Source organism: Puma concolor, chromosome B4, assembly GCF_028749965.1.
Source record: "Puma concolor isolate L17-30 chromosome B4, mPumCon1.1.hap2, whole genome shotgun sequence".
Classification (NCBI taxonomy): Eukaryota; Metazoa; Chordata; class Mammalia; order Carnivora; family Felidae; genus Puma; species Puma concolor.
The window spans coordinates 53,707,529-53,728,917 of record NC_141673.1 but is presented as its reverse complement, the minus strand read 5'-3'; positions in this window follow the sequence as shown (position 1 = coordinate 53,728,917).

The window sequence follows — 21,389 nt, the reverse complement described above, 5'->3', positions numbered from 1 at the left end:
TAAGAAACTGATCTTGGGAAGGTATATTAAATAATCCCAGTAAAGATTGTGGTGTCAGGAGTTTTTTGTCTTACTATAATTTTTATCTCTAGGAAATTGCAAATTTCACTGTCTCCTCTTAATAAGACTTGTCAACTGGAATGCCTGGGTGGCTCAGTTGGTTAAGCCTCCAACTTTGGCTCAAGTCATGATCTCTCACTTTGTGAATTTGAACCCCGTGTCGGGTTCTGTGCTGACAGCTTAGAGCCTGGAGACTGCTTCAAATTCTCTGTCTCCCTCTATCTCTGTCCCTCCACCATTCGTGCTCTGCCTCTCTCTCTCTCTCTCTCTCTCTCTCTCTCTCTCTCTCTCAAGAATAAATAAACATTAAAAAAAATTAAAAAGAAAATAAGACTTGTGAACTTAAACCACGCAGAAAGTTGTTCTGTCAAAACAGAGTCCCATGGAAAGGCAGCATTCAATTCATTCTTGTCTCTTCTGGCAACTCTCTTCACAGCACGTTATTTGACTTTTAATGTTCTATCTTTTTAAAAGTGAGAAACTATTAATATTTGATGGGAAATAAGTATTACAAGAAGTTCCTACTTCAAGGAGACTCTTGTTAAATGTTTTCTCTATTTTTCCCTGGGAAACAGAAAAAATGTACATGGAATGAAAAGAATATTGCCTACAGATGTTTCTGATTTTCAATGAGATGTTCTACAATTTCTGAACATTCTGGCAAAAAAAATATGCTTTCCTGAAAGTCAAGAAATGATGAAGTTTGAGAATAATAATGACTTGAAAAAGACTGTTCTATGAGTGAGCTTTTCTTGAATCTCCTTACTGTTTGAAAGCCAGTGACATAATTGCAGTCAAATTGGTGAAATGAGCCTTATACAATCCTCCTATCAAGGACGGAGACACAATAAATTTAGTAGATGATTCTTTTCCTTGTTATTAACAAGAAAAAAATATCAGAATGAGCTATCCTAAATATAGATCACTAGGACAGTCAAGTTGTAAAACAACACAGATGAAAACTTTTGTTTAGCAGAGTAACAAAACTTTCATTCAGCCATGGCTTGAGAAACAATAATGCTTCCATCATGCTGAGGGAAAAGATTTGTCAACCTGAAACTAATATGGAGCTGAATGACCTTAGAAGTGCATTTAAGACATTCCAGATGCACAGGCTTTTAGAGTTTCTACTCACAGAGCCATCCCAGAAAACTTACAGGATGTACTTTAGAAGAAAACTCTTAAGAAGAAACCACAGGAAACTTATTAAGGAAGTCAGTAAATGTGAATATGGTCTGTAAAATAATGTCAGACTTAGGTTTATGTGTTTAACAACAAAAAAAAGGTAAAATAATATTCTAGAAAACAAAAATAACGATAAAGGAGGGGGTCTTCAATGGGTTTGATGGGCTAAGAGTGTAATCGTGTTTAGAGGGAGATCACAAATATGGAATAAATGTTGATGTTCTTTGTCATAGGCAGACATTCTAAAACAGTTCTCCAGAGATGTCCCTCCTTAATTCCTGGAAGCTGTGAATATGCTGAGTAATACTCTCTGATGGAGTTATGGCTGTGGTAGTGTTGATCTCAAGACAGGGAGATTACCTAGGTGGGCCCCGATCTAATCACATGGTTCCTTAATTCAGAGAGCTTTCTCTGGTTGGCAGTAGAAGAGGAAATCAGAGAGATCAGAAGCACAAGAGGGATTCAGTGTGCTGTTGCTGGATTAAAGGAAGGGTCCACTTAACAAGGAATGCAGGTTCTAGGAGCCGTGAGAAGCTCTCACTGAGAGCCAACAAGGAAGTGGGGACCTCAGTTTCACCATCACAATGAACTGAAATTGGTCAACAGCCTGAATGAGCTTGGGAGCAGATTCTTCCCTAAGATCCCCAAACAAGAGCCACACCTGGTTGGTATCTTGATTTTGGCTTGTGAGATCCTAAGCAAAGAATGCAGTTGGGCCATGCCACATTTCTGGCCTCCAGAAGTGGGAGCTACTATATTGCAGTAAAGCATTACATTTGTGGTAATCTGTTATTCAGCAATAGAGAATTAATGTATTGTTAGAAACTTCTATAAGTATACTTTTTTTAAACTTAAGGAAATCAAGGGGTGCCTGGGTGGCTCAATCAGTTGAGCGTCTGATTCTTGATTTCAGTGTAGGTCATGTTCTCAAGGTTCATAAGACTAAGCCCCACTTCAAGCTCCACACTGAAAGCACAAAGCCTGCTTGGGATTCTCTCTCTCCACCCTTCCCCCATTTTCACATGGGCTCGGGCTCTCTCTCTCTCTCAAAATAAATAAACATTTTAAAAAATAAAACTTAAGGAAATCAATAAAAAGGACAGAAAATCTATAGCTCCCAAATTAGCTGAAGACAGATATAGAAAGTAGTGAATTTACCAATTCAACAAAAACCTGGGAAGGAGGAAAATTTCATAAAGCAAATTTAGGAGATACAAAAGTAAATAGAAATACAACAATAGTAGGAGAGTTGAAATAAATTCTCTTTATCTGTGATAGATGAAGTAGATAAAAATTAAACAAGGGCAATGAAGACTAAATAATATGTTTAATAAGTTATGTCTGATAGATGTATATCAAATCTGTATATTAAAAACAGAAAATACACATTTTATATGCTCATGTAATAATAAAAAATTAAAATAGTATATACCATATTCTCTGATTATTATGCATTTAAACCAGAAATTAATAACAGAACCAGAAAGCCAAGTTCCCTAACCTATTGGATTTAAACAAAATGAAACTAAATAAAACATTCCTTCTCAATTAATTCTAGGATCAAAGAAAATCCAAATCGAATTACAGAATATCCAGGAATTATTATTATTATATATATTATTAATTCGAACATATTCATATACCTATGTAAACATTTAATGTTAAAACAAATATTTAATGCTATAAATGCTATATACATTTTTTAAGTTTTCATTTAAATTCCAGTTAGTTAACATACAATGTAATATTAGTCCAAGGGTACAATATAGTAACTTAACACTTCCATACTTCACCCTGCACTCATCACAAGTGCATTCCTTAATCCCCATACGTTATTTAATCCATCTCTCCACCCATCTCCCCACCCATCTCCCCTCTGGTAGCCATCAGTTTGTTCTCTGTAGTTAAGAGTCGGCTTCTTGGTTTGCCTCTCTCTCTCTTCCCCTTTGCTCATTTGTTTTATTTCTTAAATTCCACATATGAGTGAAATCATATGGTATTTGTCTTTCTCTGATTGACTTATTTCACTTAGCATAATACTCTCTAGCTTCATCCGTGTCATTGCAAACGCCAAGATTTCATTCTATTTTATGGCTGAGTAATATTCCATTGTATATATATACCACATCTTTTTAAAAATATTTGTTTATTTATTTATTTAATGTTTATTTATTTTTGAGACAGAGAGAGACAGAGTATGAGCAAGGAAGGGGTAGAGAGAGAGGGAGACACAGAATCTGAAGCAGGCTCCAGGCTCTGAGCTGTCAGCACAGAGCCTGACACGGGGCTTGAACTTGTCAACTGCGAGATCATGACCTGAGATGAAGTCAGATGCTCAACCAACTGAGCCACCCAGGCGCCCCAATGTTTGTTTGTTTGTTTGTTTGTTTTTAATATGAAATTTATTGTCAAATTGGTTTCCATACAGCACCCAGTGCTCATCCCGATAGGTGCCTTCCTCAATACCCCTCACCCACCCTACCCTCCCTCCCACCCCCCCATCAACCCTCAGTTCTCAGTTTTTAAGAGTATCTTATGTTTTGGCTCCCTCTATTTTTGAGGGAGAGATAGACAGGGGAGGGGCAGAGAGGGAGGGAGACACAGAATCTGAAGCAGGCTCCAGGCTCTATCAGGTCTATCAGTTACCTCTATCCAGGTCTATCAGTTACCTCTTTCTTCTTTGGTGAGCTTTAATAGTGTCTTGAAAGGAATTTTTCCATTGTGTCTAAGTTGTCAAGTTTATTGGCATAAAGTTGTTTATAATATCCCCTTACTATCCTTAAAATATATGTAGGATTTTAAGTGATTATACCTTTTTTATTCATGATATTCTTTTTTTTTTTAATTTTTTTTTCAATGTTTATTTATTTATTTCTGGGACAGAGAGAGACAGAGCATGAACGGGGGAGGGGCAGAGAGAGAGGGAGACACAGAATCGGAAACAGGCTCCAGGCTCTGAGCCATCAGCCCAGAGCCCGACGCGGGGCTCGAACTCACGGACCGCGAGATCGTGACCTGGCTGAAGTCGGACGCTTAACCGACTGCGCCACCCAGGCGCCCCTATTCATGATATTCTTAATTTGTATTTTCTCTCTTTTTTCCTGATCACTCTGGCTAGAGGTTTATCAATTTTATTGATCTTCTCAAAGACCCATTGTATTAGTTGCTGCATTACAAATGACCACCAGCTTAGTGGTCTAAAGCAACACAAATTCAGGATCTTCTGGTTTCTTTGGGTCAGAAGTCTGGGCATGGTACAGCTTGGTCATCTGCCCAAGGTCCCACCTGGCTGAAATCAAGGTGTTGACCAGGACTCTGATCTTCTGAGGCTTGGGATCCTCTTCCAAGCTAACTAGTTGTTGGCAGAATTCGTTTCCTTGTGGCTGTATGCCTGAGATCCTTGTTTTCTTGTTAGTTGTTAGCCAGGGACCATTCTCAGTTCCTCTAGGCCTCCCTAGAATCTTGCCATATGGCCTCTTCCTTTCCCAAGATGGCATCTTACTTCTTCAACCAGCATGAGAGTGCCTGCTGCCACTTCACCTGATTTTTACTTCCTTTTTGATAAACTCAAAGTCAACTGATTAAGGAGCTTAATTATACCTTCAGAATCTCTTTTGCTGTCTATGTAACAAAATCTTGGGAGAGGTATTCTATCCTACTCATATTTCTCGCCCACACTAGAAGACAGGGGATTATGTAGATGGGGTAGACCAGGGGACTGAAACTTGGTGGGCCATCTTAGGACTCTTTCTACCACAACCAAATGTTATTTTTATTTATTTCCTACATTGTTTTCCTCTTTTCTATTGTACACGTCTCTTTTGTTTACTTTGCTCCTCACAAATTTGAATCTTAGATGATCAGTTTGAGACCTTTCTTCTGTTCTCTTGTAGACAGACATGCTCACTGATTGTCTACTTGTTACTTCAGTTACTGAGAAAGAGGTATTGAGATCTCTTGCTATAATTGTAGATCTGTCTACTTATTATAGTTCTATCAGTTTTTGCTTCATGTATTTTGAAACTGTACTATTTTTACTTACAAAGAAACTGCTTGGAACAGCATTTGTATTTGAACTATGTTTTCTAGTTTCAGTGTCTAGAAAGTTTTTTTTTCCTGAACTTTTTTATCTTATAGAGCAAGGAGCAAATTGTGTGGAAAAGTAATGCAGATAGAGAATGATGTATTTTCATCCTTTATGTACATAAAATAAATGCATGACATTATGTTGAGCCAGTAAAGAAGATTAAAGAGTGACTTTATATGGGAGAGTGTGGTGTCACAAAATTCAAGAATAAGTCATATTTCAAGTAGAGAGTTTTCAAGTATTGTGTGATAAATAGTTGGTTAATAAAATGTAGTTATTATTATCTCAATCATGTCTTATAAATATCCATAGGGCTACCATTTCTTTTTTTAAGTTTTTAAAAAAAGTTTGTTTATTTTGAGAGAGAGAGAGGAAGAGAGAGTGAGCACAAGTGGGGGAGGGGCAGAAAGAGAGAAGGAGAGAGAATCCCAAGCAGGATCTGCCCTGTCAGTACAGAGGGCTACCATTTCTTAACGTGCAGAGATACGATCTTTCCTGGATAAAAACCTAAGAAGGAATTTCTCACAATTGCTCATTGCATAAGAACAGAGCAGATAACATTTTCAACATTTTACAACAGACACAGAACTATCATTCAAGTGGCTACTTCTTAGAAGAGCCATCTAACTAGTCAGAAAGCATATCATTAGATTTCATCTGAATCTTTTTTAGAGGTCCAGTAGTTCTTTTGAGGAGAAATGTAGTATGGAATTTTGGAAATATGGTGAAGAGACTTATTGCTCAATTAGAAATCCCCAGTTTGAAATTCCCAGACAGACCATAGTTCATGCATAAATTAGGTATATAGTGATTTGGTTTAAATGAGATATACACAAGCTGATTAAAAATAACGATCTCTATGTGAAAATTCCCTAATCTGTATCCAGATCCAGATCCTAATCTGTACGCCAGACTTTTTTCTTCGAATTATACTTAAATATTCACCTTCTTACTTTATATCTCCAATTTGTCCTCCAGAACCCTCTAATTCAATGTATCTGAAACTGTTCTCATCTTTCCCTCAAACACCGTCTTCCTTCCACATTTTGGCCTCCCAGTGAGTGGTGCGGCTCACTGGCCCATATGGGAGCCATGTGGTGATTCCTTTACTCCTCCCGATTCCTTATTGCTTGATGAAATAAACCACCAAGGAGCGTCATGCTGAATGCATGTACTTCTTTCTGCATTAAGGCCTCCATGTTCTTTCATCTGGACTGTTAACTATCTCACAGCTCTGACTCCACCCACCAATCTCCCTTTCCTCATCCATTTTTTGCTTAGTGTACTGATGCCCAATCTTTCAAGAACTGAAGTTTTCAACTGGCCTCAGGTGTGGTGCGTTGTGGAAGGCAGTGTTATATATCAGAATGGGGTTATAAGGAAAGGTTGGAGTAGTGGGGAGTATTTCAGGTTTACCAAAGGGTCTTGGGTTAAAAAGAGATTGGAATCTAGAAGGAAACATTGTTAACAATTCTAGCCTTGGCTTTGTGCTATTTTTTTCTTTTTTTTTTTTTAATTTTTTTTAATGTTTATTTATTTTTGAGACAGAGAGAGACAGAGCATGAACAGGGGAGGGTCAGAGAGAGAGGGAGACACAGAATCCGAAACAGGCTCCAGGCTCTGAGCTGTCAGCACAGAGTCTGATGCCGGGCTTGAACTCACGGACTGCGAGATCATGACCTGAGCCGAAGTCGGCCGCTCAACCGACTGAGCCATCCTGGCGCCCCTGTGCTATTTTTTTTCAATAAGAATGTTTTGGGAGACTCAGAGGGGATGTGGTTAATACAGAAAAGATTTACAGTTATGTGTATATTTTCAGTGGCACAATACTTTGCTCTTTTTTTTTTTTTTTTTTCAGGATTTGGCATGACTTCCAATATCTTCCCTGAGCTTTGAGCATCAGGTTTGAACTGGTTGCAGAAGCATATTTTGAATTGCTTACAGACCCAGGAGTGGGTTGACATAAGATTTAGAAACATGTTTTGTGTTGCGGTTGGCTACACAGGCAGTAATGGGCTGATGTCAACTTTAGTAGTGAGTTTCCCGGCATGCATTCACCTGGCTGCTGACTTTCAAAACATGAGCTGTCACTGACTGGCTGGCTTTCAGAGGCACGTTCCCTGAAGTGAGTCGTCACTGATCAATGAGATACGTTTAAAACTTGGTCTAGATTCACTTGTTTCCATGACTATAGAATTGTCATTGATTAATTAGAAAGGTTTACAATAACCGCTTCTGTGGTTTTCTGTTATCATGGCTCTAAGACAATAGTTTTTTTCTAGAAGTGTGGGGACTTTGTATTCTCACCTATCAAAATACATTCCTGTATTATATGTTTAATTGCTTACTTAGTTGTTGGTCTTCCCCACGACTTGAACTCTGAATTCAGGACCTATTTCTCTTTTTTCAGTTTATTTTGGCATACAGCATAGTGCCTGGTATACCATAGTTGTTTAATAATTATTTGCTGAGTAACTAAATGGAAATGGTTTGGAGAATATTTTCGCAAACTTGGCACAATTGAAATTTTAGGCCATATGATTCTTTGCTTGGGGAGCTGTTCTTGCACTGGAGGATGTTTAGCATCACGCCTGCCCTCTTCTCACCCGATGCCAGGGGTACTTCCTCTGTTGTGACACACAAAGTTGTCTCCAGATATTGCCAAAGGCCCCCCTGTGCAGCAAAATCCCTCAGGCTGAAAGCTACCGGGCTATATGATGAAATCCTTGGACTTTAAGAGATTGAAATAGGGATCAGAGAGATTCTATTTAGCCTTGATTCACTTTAACATAAGGACATCAACTTTGTAGAAAGATCCAGGGTTTAATAAAACTAAAGTGAGAATAAATTTAAGATGGGCATATGATTTCATTCAACATAGTTTGGGATGTTTATTTTCATGGTGGAAACAAGCCCCTTTGTTAGATGTTTATACAAAGGAATTCACTTTTTCAGTACCTAGCCCCTAGTACACTATGGTCTGCTGTGCTTGAAAACACATCTCATTTATTCACGCTTCTCCGTGCATAAATATTTAGGTGTTTGCTATTATTCCCATTTTAATAGATGAGGAAACTGAGGCTTAGTTGTTAAAGGACTTGCCCAAGATAACACAGCTGGTAAGTGACAGGTCTATTTCTCTAGCCCAGGTTTATCCGTTCACCGTATTTGTGCCTTTTCTACTTCATTTCTATTGGGGTTTAGTGTAGGAAATGGCTGGGAGGCAGGGGCATTGTTTCTCTGAGAAAGCAGTGGCCCAGATCAAAATCTGAACTTCCCAGCAGATAGTCATGGGTGAGGCTCATCTCTTGGAGGGTTCTGCGTTCTATTCCCGGGAAAGAGGCAAAAACCCCTGTTAACTGGCATCCAGTCTGGGTCGCGACACATCTCCCGCAGACCTTGAGAAAAGGGATGAATATCCTCTATTCCAATTGCTTGACACACTAAATGAAAGCATTACTCTGCTAGCAAACAGATACTACAAAGAATTTGGATGCCAATATCATTCAGCATATTGGCATTAAATAACAGTTTTTGCTTATTAAATCAATTATGTTTAGTTAAGAAATAGCTACAATAACTGGTACTCTGGCAAACAGAATGGTGTGCTGTGATGTCACATAGGTTTTTTAAAATTTCTGTCAATAATGATAAAAAATGGTATACCCTCGGAGAAAGCATTGTTAACAATTTTCTTTAATAATTCTGTGATTTTATTTTCCTGCGCGGATTGTTTTGAGAGGTTTAAAGGGGAAATAATTAATATACAAAATTTCCTCAGTGATTTATGGATTTTCCAAAGATGGAATACTTTGATTTCACGTGAAGGCCTGTCATGCATCCCAATAGCTTCCCTGAATTTTGGAGCTGTAATTTTTAGCATAACTGACAGTTTTGCAGAAGTTATATACAACTTACGTTCTTGCTTTTGTAGTAAGATTCAATTACAAGTTGAACTAAAGGGAAACCATACAGTATTTAATTAATAACAGACATTCTGATAGAAGTTTAAAATATTTTTAATGTTTATTTGTTTTTGAGAGAGAAAGACAGAATGCAAGCAGGGGAGGGGCAGAAAGAGAGGGAGACACAGAATCCCAAGCAGGCTCCAGGCTCTGAGCTGTCAGCACAGAGCCCGATGTGGGGCTCGAACCCACAAACTGTGAGATCATGACCTGAGCCGAAGTTGGACGCCCAGCCGACTGAGCCACCCAGGCACCCCCCTGATAAGAGTTTTAAATTGTAAAAGATGGGGCGCCTGGGTGGCGCAGTCGGTTAAGCGTCCGACTTCAGCCAGGTCACGGTCTCGCGGTCCGTGAGTTCGAGCCCCGCGTCCGGCTCTGGGCTGATGGCTCGGAGCCTGGAGCCTGTTTCCGATTCTGTGTCTCCCTCTCTCTCTGCCCCTCCCCCGTTCATGCTCTGTCTCTCTCTGTCCCAAAAATAAATAAACGTTGAAAAAAAAAATTTAAATTGTAAAAGATGCAGGTAAAATGCTTCAAGCCCGAATGAAATAAAGCATCCTGAAAACATCACCTATCATTGACATCACAAGGGAAATCTGCTAAGAGTACTATTTGTTTAAATAAATGACATTTATATGAGAATGCACAAGTCACCATTTCTATGCTTTTTATCTCACAAAATTATTTTTTTTTTTAATTTTTTTTTTCAATGTTTATTTATTTTTGGGACAGAGAGAGACAGAGCATGAACGGGGGAGGGGCAGAGAGAGAGGGAGACTCAGAATCGGAAATAGGCTCCAGGCTCTGAGCCATCAGCCCAGAGCCTGATGCGGGGCTCGAACTCACGGACCACGAGATCGTGACCTGGCTGAAGTCGGACGCTTAACCGACTGCGCCACCCAGGCGCCCCGTCTCACAAAATTATTTTCTGTGTACATGAGAACTTCTCTATTTGAAAGCCAACCAACCAACAAAACCTGAAAAGTAACAGGCTATGTGAATGCTCGTCTAAAGACTAATGGGGATTAAAAATAATAATGCTTGATATTTGTTTAGTATTTCACAATTCACAAAATACTCTCTACACAAACTTCCACATTTTATCTTAACAACAGCTCTGTGCAGTGATAGGTTTTTATGCAAGATGAACTATTTCTATACAAAATTATTAAATAATATTATAAACTGAGATTTAGAATTGGTACATAGTCAGGCAGTCCAAGACTCCAGGTGGGAACTTCCAAGCCCCTATTTTCATAACTGTACCTGCAGAGGAAAAGGCTGCTAGTTCATATGTTATTGTAGCAGACAATATTATTTATAGGATGCTATGCGCCAGACATAGACAGATTGGTGCCATAGATAGATTTAATATCTTTTCATTCTTACAATCACCCTGTAAGGCAGACACTATTTCTGTTTTGCAATTATGGAAACTAAGACTAAATCGCATATTTAGTGGTGCACCCAAGATCGTGAAACTTAGGAGTGACAGAGAGAGCGCAAATTGAATTCCAGGTCTATCTGATTCTACAGCCTGTTTCTTCCATAGTTTTCTGAGCTCTCTCGTTTATTATTGGCTGTTACTATTAATGCTATCATCTTCTGCTTAATTTTTTATTAATGTTTTAGTATTTTACATGGGACCATTTCTTATGTGCCTTTCATTTTTTTTATCTTACTCTATTAGTACTAATTTTTCTTTGTCTGATTTTTAATTTTTAAAAATTTGCTTTCTGTTCAAAAAGGCAGGCGGGAAGAATAGTGGTGAAAGTGATAGTAACAGGAAGGTTGCAGATGTCTGCCCCCAGCTCCCCTCTACCTCTCCCTTTAGACAGCTATACATCTCTTCTTTTTTTTTTAATATTGTTAAATGTTTTTATTTTATTTTTGAGAGAGAGAAAGAGAGCAAGTGAGAGAGGGACAGAGAGAGGGAGACACAGAATCTGAAGCAGACTCCAGGCTCTGAACTGTCAGCATAGATCCTGATGTGGGGCTTGAACTCATGAGTGGTGAGATCATGACCTGAGCCAAAGTCGGATGCTTAACCGACTGAGCCACCTAGCTGCCCCCTCTTTTAATATTCATGCAAAAAAAATTTTTTTAAATCCTTTATTTAGATTTCCTAGAATACACATAGGTTGAGAAGATCTCCCAAAGCAATGAATGCTCTCCTCATGAAGCTTACTAGACTCATGTGCAACTTGAATGTGCAATGTGAAACTTACTAGACTCAGTGCAAAGGTGGGTTCCAGTTGCAATCACTGCACAGTAAACCACCCCATTTCATGATGTAAAACAGCAACCATTTTAGTTTGCTCTCAGATTTTGTGGTCAGGGATTCAGAGAGGAAAAAGTGGACATGGTTTATCTGTGTTCCACAATGTCTGAGATCCCAGCGAAGAAGTTCTTATAGCTGGGCACTGGGAATCATCTAAAGACTCACTCACTCATATGGCTGAGAGTTGATGCTGTCTGTATGATGGGACCTCAGATGGAGCTCTTGGCTGTTTTATCCATGGCCTGTCCATGAGGTTTGTTGATCTTCCTCACAGCAGAGTGACTGGATTTAAAAGGCAAGTTTTCAAGAAAACCAAGGGGGAAGCTTTTTGCCTTTTTTGACCAGGCCTCAGAAGTCACATTATGTCACTTGTGCCTTAGTCACAAGGCCATCCCAATATGAGAGGAGGGAACATAGCTTGACCTTGGATGTGAGGAGTGTCAAAGGTGAGCACAGGGGACATAAGATATTATTGGGACCATCTTTGGAAAATATAATCTGTCACTCACACCTCTCTCACATTTAAGTATACTTACCTCCTTCCACAAGACCCCAGGTCTCATCCTGTCATCGAATCATGCCAAATTCAGCATTTGTAATCTATATCAGGTCCAGGTATAAATGAGCCTTCTCAGACTGGTTTCTTGTACACAGCTTCTTGATTACTGGTCTACTTGATCTAAGGCCTTTGAACTGAAGAGGTAAGTTATCTGAATCTCCACCCCTCCATGCACACTCCTCAAACATACAGTGATGATAGAAGCCATAGACATTTCTATACTAAAAGAGGAAAAAACACTAAACATGCAAAAGTCACTGGTCCATAGCAATTCTGAAATTCAGCTATGTTTATGTAGCCAATTCCTTAATTCGGGCTCAGTGCTAATTCCTTGGAGTTGTTCTCCATGGTTCTGGACTTTATTCCCTGGGAACTTATTTCTCTACCTTGAGTCACTCTTCCTCCTCTATAAAAAAGAGACTGTTTATACCTGAGTAGTTTTCTTCTTTCTACTCATAATAGTTTATAGATCCAAAGACTTCTCATTTTGTACAATCTCTGTCCCTTTTAATCTAAGTTGACCAATTCCTTTAAAAACTCTATGGACTTTCTATATATTCATTTATAATCTACTCCTTTAGGTAAGTGTTACTATCACAAATATTGGGGGATAAGAAATCTCTTTACCCAATGCTCTTAAGATCCTTAAAAATTCTATTTTTGAATCCAAAGGATCTAAGAGGCACACCCTTAAGATAATTAAATGGACTATGTTAAGGGGTTTAAGGGTTTAAAGAGTTTAAGACTGCCTTAAAATTTTCTGAGGTCTTAACAGAGATCTTGGAATCTCATCCTGTATTTTGTCTAATGCCTTCCTTAATTTGAGAATAATTCAAAGTCTTGAGAGGCTGAGAAGGAGAAGCAATTTTATTTTTGAACCCAGAAGTTCCTGACTCCTTTATATTTAACAGTTTATTCTTTAGTTAATTTTTCTCTTATCGCATTTTAACATAGGCAGTGAAAAGGAATCTGGTTTCATTTTTGATATTCTACCTGGAAATTCCCTTCACTAGGTCATTAATTTTATTAGGAAACTCTCTTATTTTTTATGTTATTTCAGATACTTGTGTTGCCAGACTTTCTTCTATTATGTGAAAGATGTCCTTTCCTCCAGCCTCCAGTGGCATTTTCCTGACTTTCTTTAAGCCCTCACTGACAGCCCCATTAAGGCACTTCACGCTTCTGTTGAAGTCTTCTGGGTTCTTCCAGCTTCCACCAGAGGCTCACTCCCAAACCACTGCTCTGTGTCCCTGGTGCCCAAATCTGTCCTAGTTACCACTGTTGCTTAACAAACCACCCTAGACCCCGTGTCATAAAACAACAACGATTTTATTATGCTTACAGATTTTGTTTAGCAAATTGGAATGGACACATAAAAAGTGGCTTACCTCTGCTCCACAATGTTTCAGTCTTAGCTGGAAAAACTCAAAGGCTGGGCATAATTGACAACTAAGAACTGGTGACTTGATTCCAAGAATGAATGTCCCAAGAGAATCAAGCAGTAACTATATTGCCTTTTGTGAACTCACCTCAAAAATCAATTAATATCCTTTCTGCCATATTACAAAACCGTGGAGCCAACTTTGCAAAATATATTCTGCCAGACTAGCTTTTCCCAATATTACCCAGTCCGTCTCTTTATGAAAAGTGCTTTGGATTTTTGACAAACTTTCCAATAATATGCTACCTGTAAGAAGAGAAGATAATTTGGAAGTTCAGTCTCAGAAGAGAACCCGCATGCATCAATCATCTCTATACATTTGTTGTAAACTGGTTGCTATTGAACTTCTTGAAAAATATTCACAGAAGAAGAAGGCATATTGGAAAGTTAGAAGCTAGGGTTCTGTTACTTCCCTTTAAATTGATCTGACTTGGAGAAGTTTGTGTCTAGCGACATTCTGGAATGTGAAACAGCATCCTTTTTTATGACAACCAGTTAGTTGATCAAGAGAATTTCTAACCATTATCAAATAAATACATCCTTGTTATTTCTTACACTGGAGCACAGATATTTAGAACTGACCTTATGAGAAGCAGCTTTTTTTTTTGAAAATCAACTCTAGCATTTTGGAAATTCTTTTCTCTTAGTCATCAACTTTATTAGGGAAATTTCTTATTTTTCATGACTTTGAATTTGAGACTCCTCATATTTGGAATTTATTTTTTTCTGCAAACTATTATGTATAATATGCTTTGTTTTATTTTAGTTTTCATTTGGCAGGCCCGTGGAACTCTAGTTCTTGATTTTCTTGTTGTTTTGCAGCAACCAGCCTACTTACTTGGTCTATCCCAAGTGATTGAATTTCAGATGTGCCCATTGGTTCTAGATTAAGCCATACAATCTCAAACAGAACTTCAGTTTTTCATGAAAATTTTTCCAGCTATTTTTGTAACTAATGGTGTAATTGCCCTTAAAAAATTAAAAAAAAAATAGAATTAGCTGTTCCCCTAGAAAGAGATTTTCATAAACAGGGGCCTTACTAGATAGCATGGCTCACTTAAATTGTTAGAAGTGCCCAAAAACGTGACCCTTTTCACTTTTTGTAAGTTTTGGTCCTTCTAGAAAAGTTCTCCTAAACATCAGGAGAAATTAATCTTGAATTTCCTCAAACCTGTGTTTGTCTTCTAACTGAGGAACTACAGAATATTTATTTTGTGAAAATTTTGGATTTCTGAAGAATTAATTCATCAATCCTCAGAGCTTAAGCTATGGTGATAATTCTTCTAATTTTATGTTGTATATGTCTGAGACACTCAACTGAATTAACTGTTCATGCCCCGCAGAGAGACCTGGCACACCGCTGCCCAGCTGATTGATTTTATTTCTCACCTAGTTCTGTGAAGGAACACTTCTTTCAAGCCGCCCCCTAACTAAGCCTTTGGATCCTGAGTTAAAACCCATTCATTTCCTGACTTCACTTCGTCTGCTGATAGCTCATTAGCATCTTACCTCTAAGTTACTATTGCAGATGACTTGATCATGAAGTCATCTTGCTGTGTCTCCACTTTCCAAATTAGCCTAGATCTGAGGTGTCAAGCAGGTGGCACACAGGATGCTACACCTTTGTTCTTTGCCCAAAGCACACACTGCTATGGGACCCCTGCCCTCTTTCCAGCTGACCTCAGACCCATACTGTGTGTATCTGTCTCAACACAGCATGCAAGGAAGCCGTTCTAAACTGTGTGGAAATGGCATACAAAGTAATTCCTGTTTGCCACGCCAGGCCCAGTTGATGCCATGTTTTGAAGAGCATGAACTTGATCTGCAAACTTAGGCTGAGTTTTCAAACCTGAAGCTTCATACCAAGGTCAATGAAGCTTTATACCAATTCCTTTCTGGTCAAAACTGGAGGACTTGTCACCCTGCTTTCCAGCTCATCCATTAGTAGTTTGTTACTTTTGGTTCTACATAGCTTCTCTGGTAAATTATATATAATTTACCTTCTACTTATAGCTGTCTTGTTTGTGTATGTGGTGTGCACTTAGGTTTTTGGTACTCTTGGATGACCTTTTAACCTTTATTTATCATAAAAAAAAGACTATGTTCGTTGTGGAGATATTATATCTGAATGGTTGGCAGGTGAAATGATTGACTACCTGGAACTCTTGAAAGCTGAGAGGATTGTTCTCTAGAGTGCCATTCCTAGAGAGGCAGATGTGTCCTTTTTATAAGACAATTCTTTTCCAAATAATTTATAAACAGATTCTGGGAGTACTGAAGTGTGACACAAAAAAATGCTCAAGTTGGAAATTTTACTTTTGCTTCTGTTCTTTGAGCTGTTATAAAATTCTAGTAAAAATAACACATGGTATTTACTGACCATAGTAGCAGGAGCTATAATAAGAGCTTTGCACACATTATCTTATTTAATTTTCACAAATGCAATGAGATGGGTTAACCACCATTTTACAAATGAGGTTGTGGGTCTCAGAGAGGTTAAATAAATTGCCCAAGAACACGAGAGCTGGTAGATGGTTCTGCTTGGTTTTTAACTGCTCAAAGTTAATTTCTTCCAAGACTAAGCTCTCCACTAACTTTCTCTGATGTAGCAACCGGCTCCATGCTTGCTGTCTGCCTTACAATGGATAACCTGGTTTAGGAAGAAAACACTTTTTCTATTGCCAGATTCATGCCATGGCTGTCACAGAGTCTTCATAAGTAGACAGGGCTGAGGGAGCTTTCAATTTAGCAGTAACTCTTGACTATCTGAAGACCTCTTGAGATTCTGTTTTCCGGGCTTTGAAAGTGGTGCTTTCTTATATCTCTTAACAATTATTGACAAGTTAAAAACTGTTTTATCTGCTTTCTGTGGGCAAATTCAGGCTTCACCTTCTCGTTCCTTCTGACCTGACTGGGGCATTCAGTGCAATCAACCATGTATTGATCAAGTAAGCCAGGCAACTCAACTCTAGAAACAGCCCACACAAGATCTTACAAAATTTAAATCTTATAAATCTCCTATTGCCTTCACAAAACTCCAGAATAGTGCCTCATGGGAGAGTATCCTAGTTTGGCAATCACTTATGGTAATAATGATGTATTCCAGTGCATGACAAATCACATTAGAAACTAAAACTAGTACTTAAAAAGTTTGTTTTATTACTTTATTTTAATCAAATTATTTTTTTTCTTTTAATTTTTTATTTAAATTCTAATTGGTTAACATACATATTGGTTTCAGGAATAGAATTCAGAGATTCATCACTTATATACAACACCCAGTGCTCATTGTAACAAGGGCTTTCCTTAGTTTCCATCACCCATCTAGCCCATCACCCACCCCCTGCCCTCCAGCAATCCTCAGTTTGTTCTCTATCTTTAAGAGTCTCTTGTGGTTTGTTTCCCTCTCTCTTGCCCCCCCCCCCCATATGTTCATCTGTTTTGTTTCTTAAATTTCACATATGAGTGAAATCATGTGGTATTTGTCTTTCTTTGACTGACTTATTTCAGTTGGCATAATACACTCTAGCTCCATCCACATCGTTGCAAATGGCAAGATTTCATTCTTTTTGAAGGCTGAGTAATATTTCAGTGTGTGTGTGTGTGTGTGTGCATGTATCACATCTTCTTTATCCATTCATCAGTCAATGGACATTTGGTCTCTCTTCATAGCTTAGCTATTGTTGATAATGCTGCTATAAACATAGGGGTGCGTGTGCCCCTTCAAATCAGTATTTTTGTATAGGTATGGTGGTATCTCATCGTGGTTTTGATTTGTATTTCCCTGATGATGAGCGATATTGAACATCTTTTCATGTGTCTGTTAGCCATCTAGGTGTCTGCTTTGGAAAAGTGCTGATTCATGTCTTCTGACCACTTCTTCACTGGATTATTTGTTTTTTAGGTGTTGAGTTTGATAAGCTCTGTATAGATTTTGGACACTAACCCTTTATCTGATATGTCATTTGCAAACATCTTCTCCCATTCCGTTGGTTGCCTTTTAGTTTGGTTGATTGTTTCCTTTGCTGTGCAGAAGGTTTTTATCTTGACGGAGTCTTAATAGTTGATTTTTGCTTTTGTTTCCCTTGCCTCTGGCTATGTGTCTAGTAAGAAATTGCTATGGCTGAGGTCATAGAGGATCCTGCCTGTGTTCTCCTCTAAGATTTTGATGGTTTCCTGTCTCACATTGAGGTCTTTCATCCATTTTGAATACAAATTAAGTAATTTTAAACATTAGTTAAAATGTAATTTGTAAGCTCAGTGGTGTGGCTTTGAGGAAAATATAACTTTGTGAAATAGAAGTATCTTAATCATTGAAAAAAATCTGACTTTAAGTATAATTGGAAAGTTCAAAATCACAAGTATTTTGAAATAGAATTGTCTATGAGTAAGTAGAACAGAGGATATATTTATCCCCAATGTGGTATCAGATATCATAATTTACTTTTCAAATATAATAATTGAACCAGTACATATATAAGAATATTTGTTTTTACTATGAAAATGTAAAAAATATTTTTATAAACTATAATTTCGTGAGTTAACTTGAAGTGCAACATACTGGCAGTGGCTTAAAATTAGTAGTTAATTATAATATCATTTGAAAATAGAACAAGCGTAATTTCTTACCAACCTTTTTAAAATATTAAAAATACGGGGGCACCTGCATGGCCCAGTCAGTTCGATCCCCACGTCAGGCTCTGTGCTGACAGATTGGAACCTGGAGTCCTCCTCAGATTCTGTGTCTGTCTGTCTCTCTCTCTCTCTCTCTCAAAAATAAATAAACATTAAAGAAATTTTTAAAGGATTAGAAATACATTATTTGATGTGAGTCTCAGAACAATAGCATAGAATATCATTTGCATTTTTTATTGCTTTAAGTTTTTTTCTGTTATGATGCTCCCCCTGTATTTTTAAGTTTTATAATATGTGCATTCAATGTTTTTCCTGGAAAAGGTTTTGATAGTAAATATCAAAGTTAATTAGAAGAAATTCATGGAAAACTATGAAAAATATGAACAAAATCAGCCTTCTTTTATCACTGATGGCACACATTTTATTATGAAATCTTATTTATTATACATCTATTTCCTGTATCATCTTGTATGGTACAGAAGCCCCGGAATATAGGGTACAGCTTTAGTCATCCTTGTTTTCTTAAGTTCCAAATGAATTCCATAAAATAGATATTTTATTATTTCTTTCCTTTTTTCATGTTGAAGAAGCTAAAGTCAGAGAGACTTTCTAAAAAGGTGGTGATTATAATTATGAAATGCCAGAGAAGACAATATAAGAATTGAAAATATTTGAGAGGGCTCTGACATTTAGAGGATGGCTAATTTTGGTTTTTTGCTTGTCTTGTTTTCTGTGGATCTTCTGCCTTCCAGTTACTAATTAAATATTGGAATTCTTATATCAAAATCTTTTTCTTTGAGTTTCTCAGTCTCAAACTTGACTAAGTAAAAAGGTTACTATTAGAAGACTAATAAATAATACTTTTTTGCCTCCCTTGTTTTCAGAAGCAATTGAGATAGATGTATAAGAGTCAGATACATGGAAAACAAAATACTTGTTTATGTATCACTATAACTGATAAGTCTTAGATTAGAGGATGTTGCTTGGATAGGCAGCCCCGATGGGCTGAGGGTACCCTGTCTGAGCGTAGACATCCAAAACAGAGGGATCCCAGAAGGGGTGAGACAAGCAATTTATATTCTTATTCCCTTCAGAAAAAGAGAGTCAAAGTGTGGGGAACAACCACAAGTCTAACTGTCACCTCATGGGCATGCAAAACCAGAGGAATATAATCATCTCTATCCTGTTGTAGCTGGACATAATGTAGCTCTAAAATGCTCTGTGTGTTGGAGGTGAACAACTTACCCTGCCTAATCCCAGGTGACACATTGATTCCAGTGTCAAACTCAGTTTCTTAGCCCAGTGCCTCATCATCCCCATGTGCACCTGCATTTCTCTTCTTCACCACTTCTGCTTGGGGTGATCTAATGCTCCTGGGGCCTTATGTGCTTTTCTGATATCAGTAGAAAACTATCTGTCATGATCTCCTGCTGGCTTTAAGCGAGGAGTGCCACACACTGTTAAGAAAATTTGTCCAAGACTTAAGGACAGGCAAAAGGAAATCCTGGGTGTCCTTTTAGTAGAACGGTCAGCATTGTCATTGTGTGCACCTTCGATTGATTTTCTGTTGACTAGCCTATTTTACAACTTAAAGTCATTTGTACCATAATATGAAATTAAATATATATCCTATCTGTCCTCTGAGTATTTGCATTTGAGTTCTTATAACTGTCATGAAAGAAAACTTTCGTCATATGTTAGGAAGACATTAGCAGCCAGGTGAGTGGGAGGTAAGACGAAAAGTGGCAAAAGTCCCACAGCCCTGCACTCTGGTGTGACTTCCCTTCTCAGTCAAGCTTGCCTCTGTCCCAGCATGGTGGGCCCCTTCCCCCAGGAGACTAGCACAAGCCCCTGCCCACACCACATCCTGAAAGCCTGGAGTTTTAAAAGTCAGCAGGCTTGGCTGATAGAGCCTCAGGGGCACTGCACTGCTCCTGGAGAGAAGGCAGGCAGGCAACCCAGAGGCAGACAGTGTGGAAACAGTGATTTGAAACACCTGGGACATATTGGGGGAGACTATTTTCTCTTCTCAGAGTGCTTCCCTGAAAGGCAGCATTCACAGAGATGCCTCTCCAGGGACAATGAGCTTGTTGGTGCCATTTCCCTTCCCTGCCCTTCAGTATAAACACAGAGCCACTCATAGGAATCAGCACAGTGCCACTGGATGCCTAGCCTGCTCACACCAAGTCTTACACCTCTGCACCCTGGTGGCACTGCCCTTCTTGGTCAAGCTTGCCTCAGTCTCAGCACAGTGGGCCCCTTCCCCAGAAGACCAGGACAGACCCCTATCCACATCACGTCTCCTAGCTAGAGAGTTCTGCAGGGCTTCAGTTCTAGTAGAAGTAGTATCAGGTCTCATTTCACAAGCAGACCAGAGCACACCTAGTTAAAGCTCATCCCATTCTGGCCAAGGACCAAACACTGCCTGCTGTATGCAAGGAGAGCTTCTGCAAACACCTGGCCTGAAGGATAGAGCAGCTAAAACACAATAGCAGAGCACCTGCAGCACCACTAGAAACATTCCCTGAAGCACCAGGCCCTGGGAACTATAAGACTTCTTCTTCATAAAGCCATTAATTTCAGGAGCACGAAACATAATGGGCTTTTCTAACACACAGAATGCAGAGACTTAGGCAAAATACCAAGATGGAAGAATTCACCCCAAATGAAAGAACATGGTAAGGTCATGGCCAGAGATCTAAGCAAAACAGATATAAATAACATGCCTGATGGAGAATTTAAAGCAATAATCATAAGGATACTAGCTGGGCTTGAGAAGAGAATGGAAGACTTTAGGGAGACCCTTACCACAGAGAATTAAAATAGAATCAGTCAGAAATGAAAAATGTAATAACTGAGATTGAAAACAGGTTTGATGCAATGAACACAAGGCTGGAAGAAGCAGAGGAACAAATAATTGATATAGATGACAGAATAATGGAAAATAATGAAGCTGAACAAAGGAGAGAAAGAAGAATTATGGAATATGAGACTAGACTTAGGAAACTCAGTGACTCCGTCAAACATAATAATATTCATATTATAAGAGTCCCAGAAGAAGAGAGACAAAAAGGAGCAAAAAAATTATTTGAGGAAATAATAGCTGAACACTTCCCTAATTTGAGAAATGAAACAGACATTTAGATCCAGGAGGTACAGAGAACTCCCATAAAAATCAA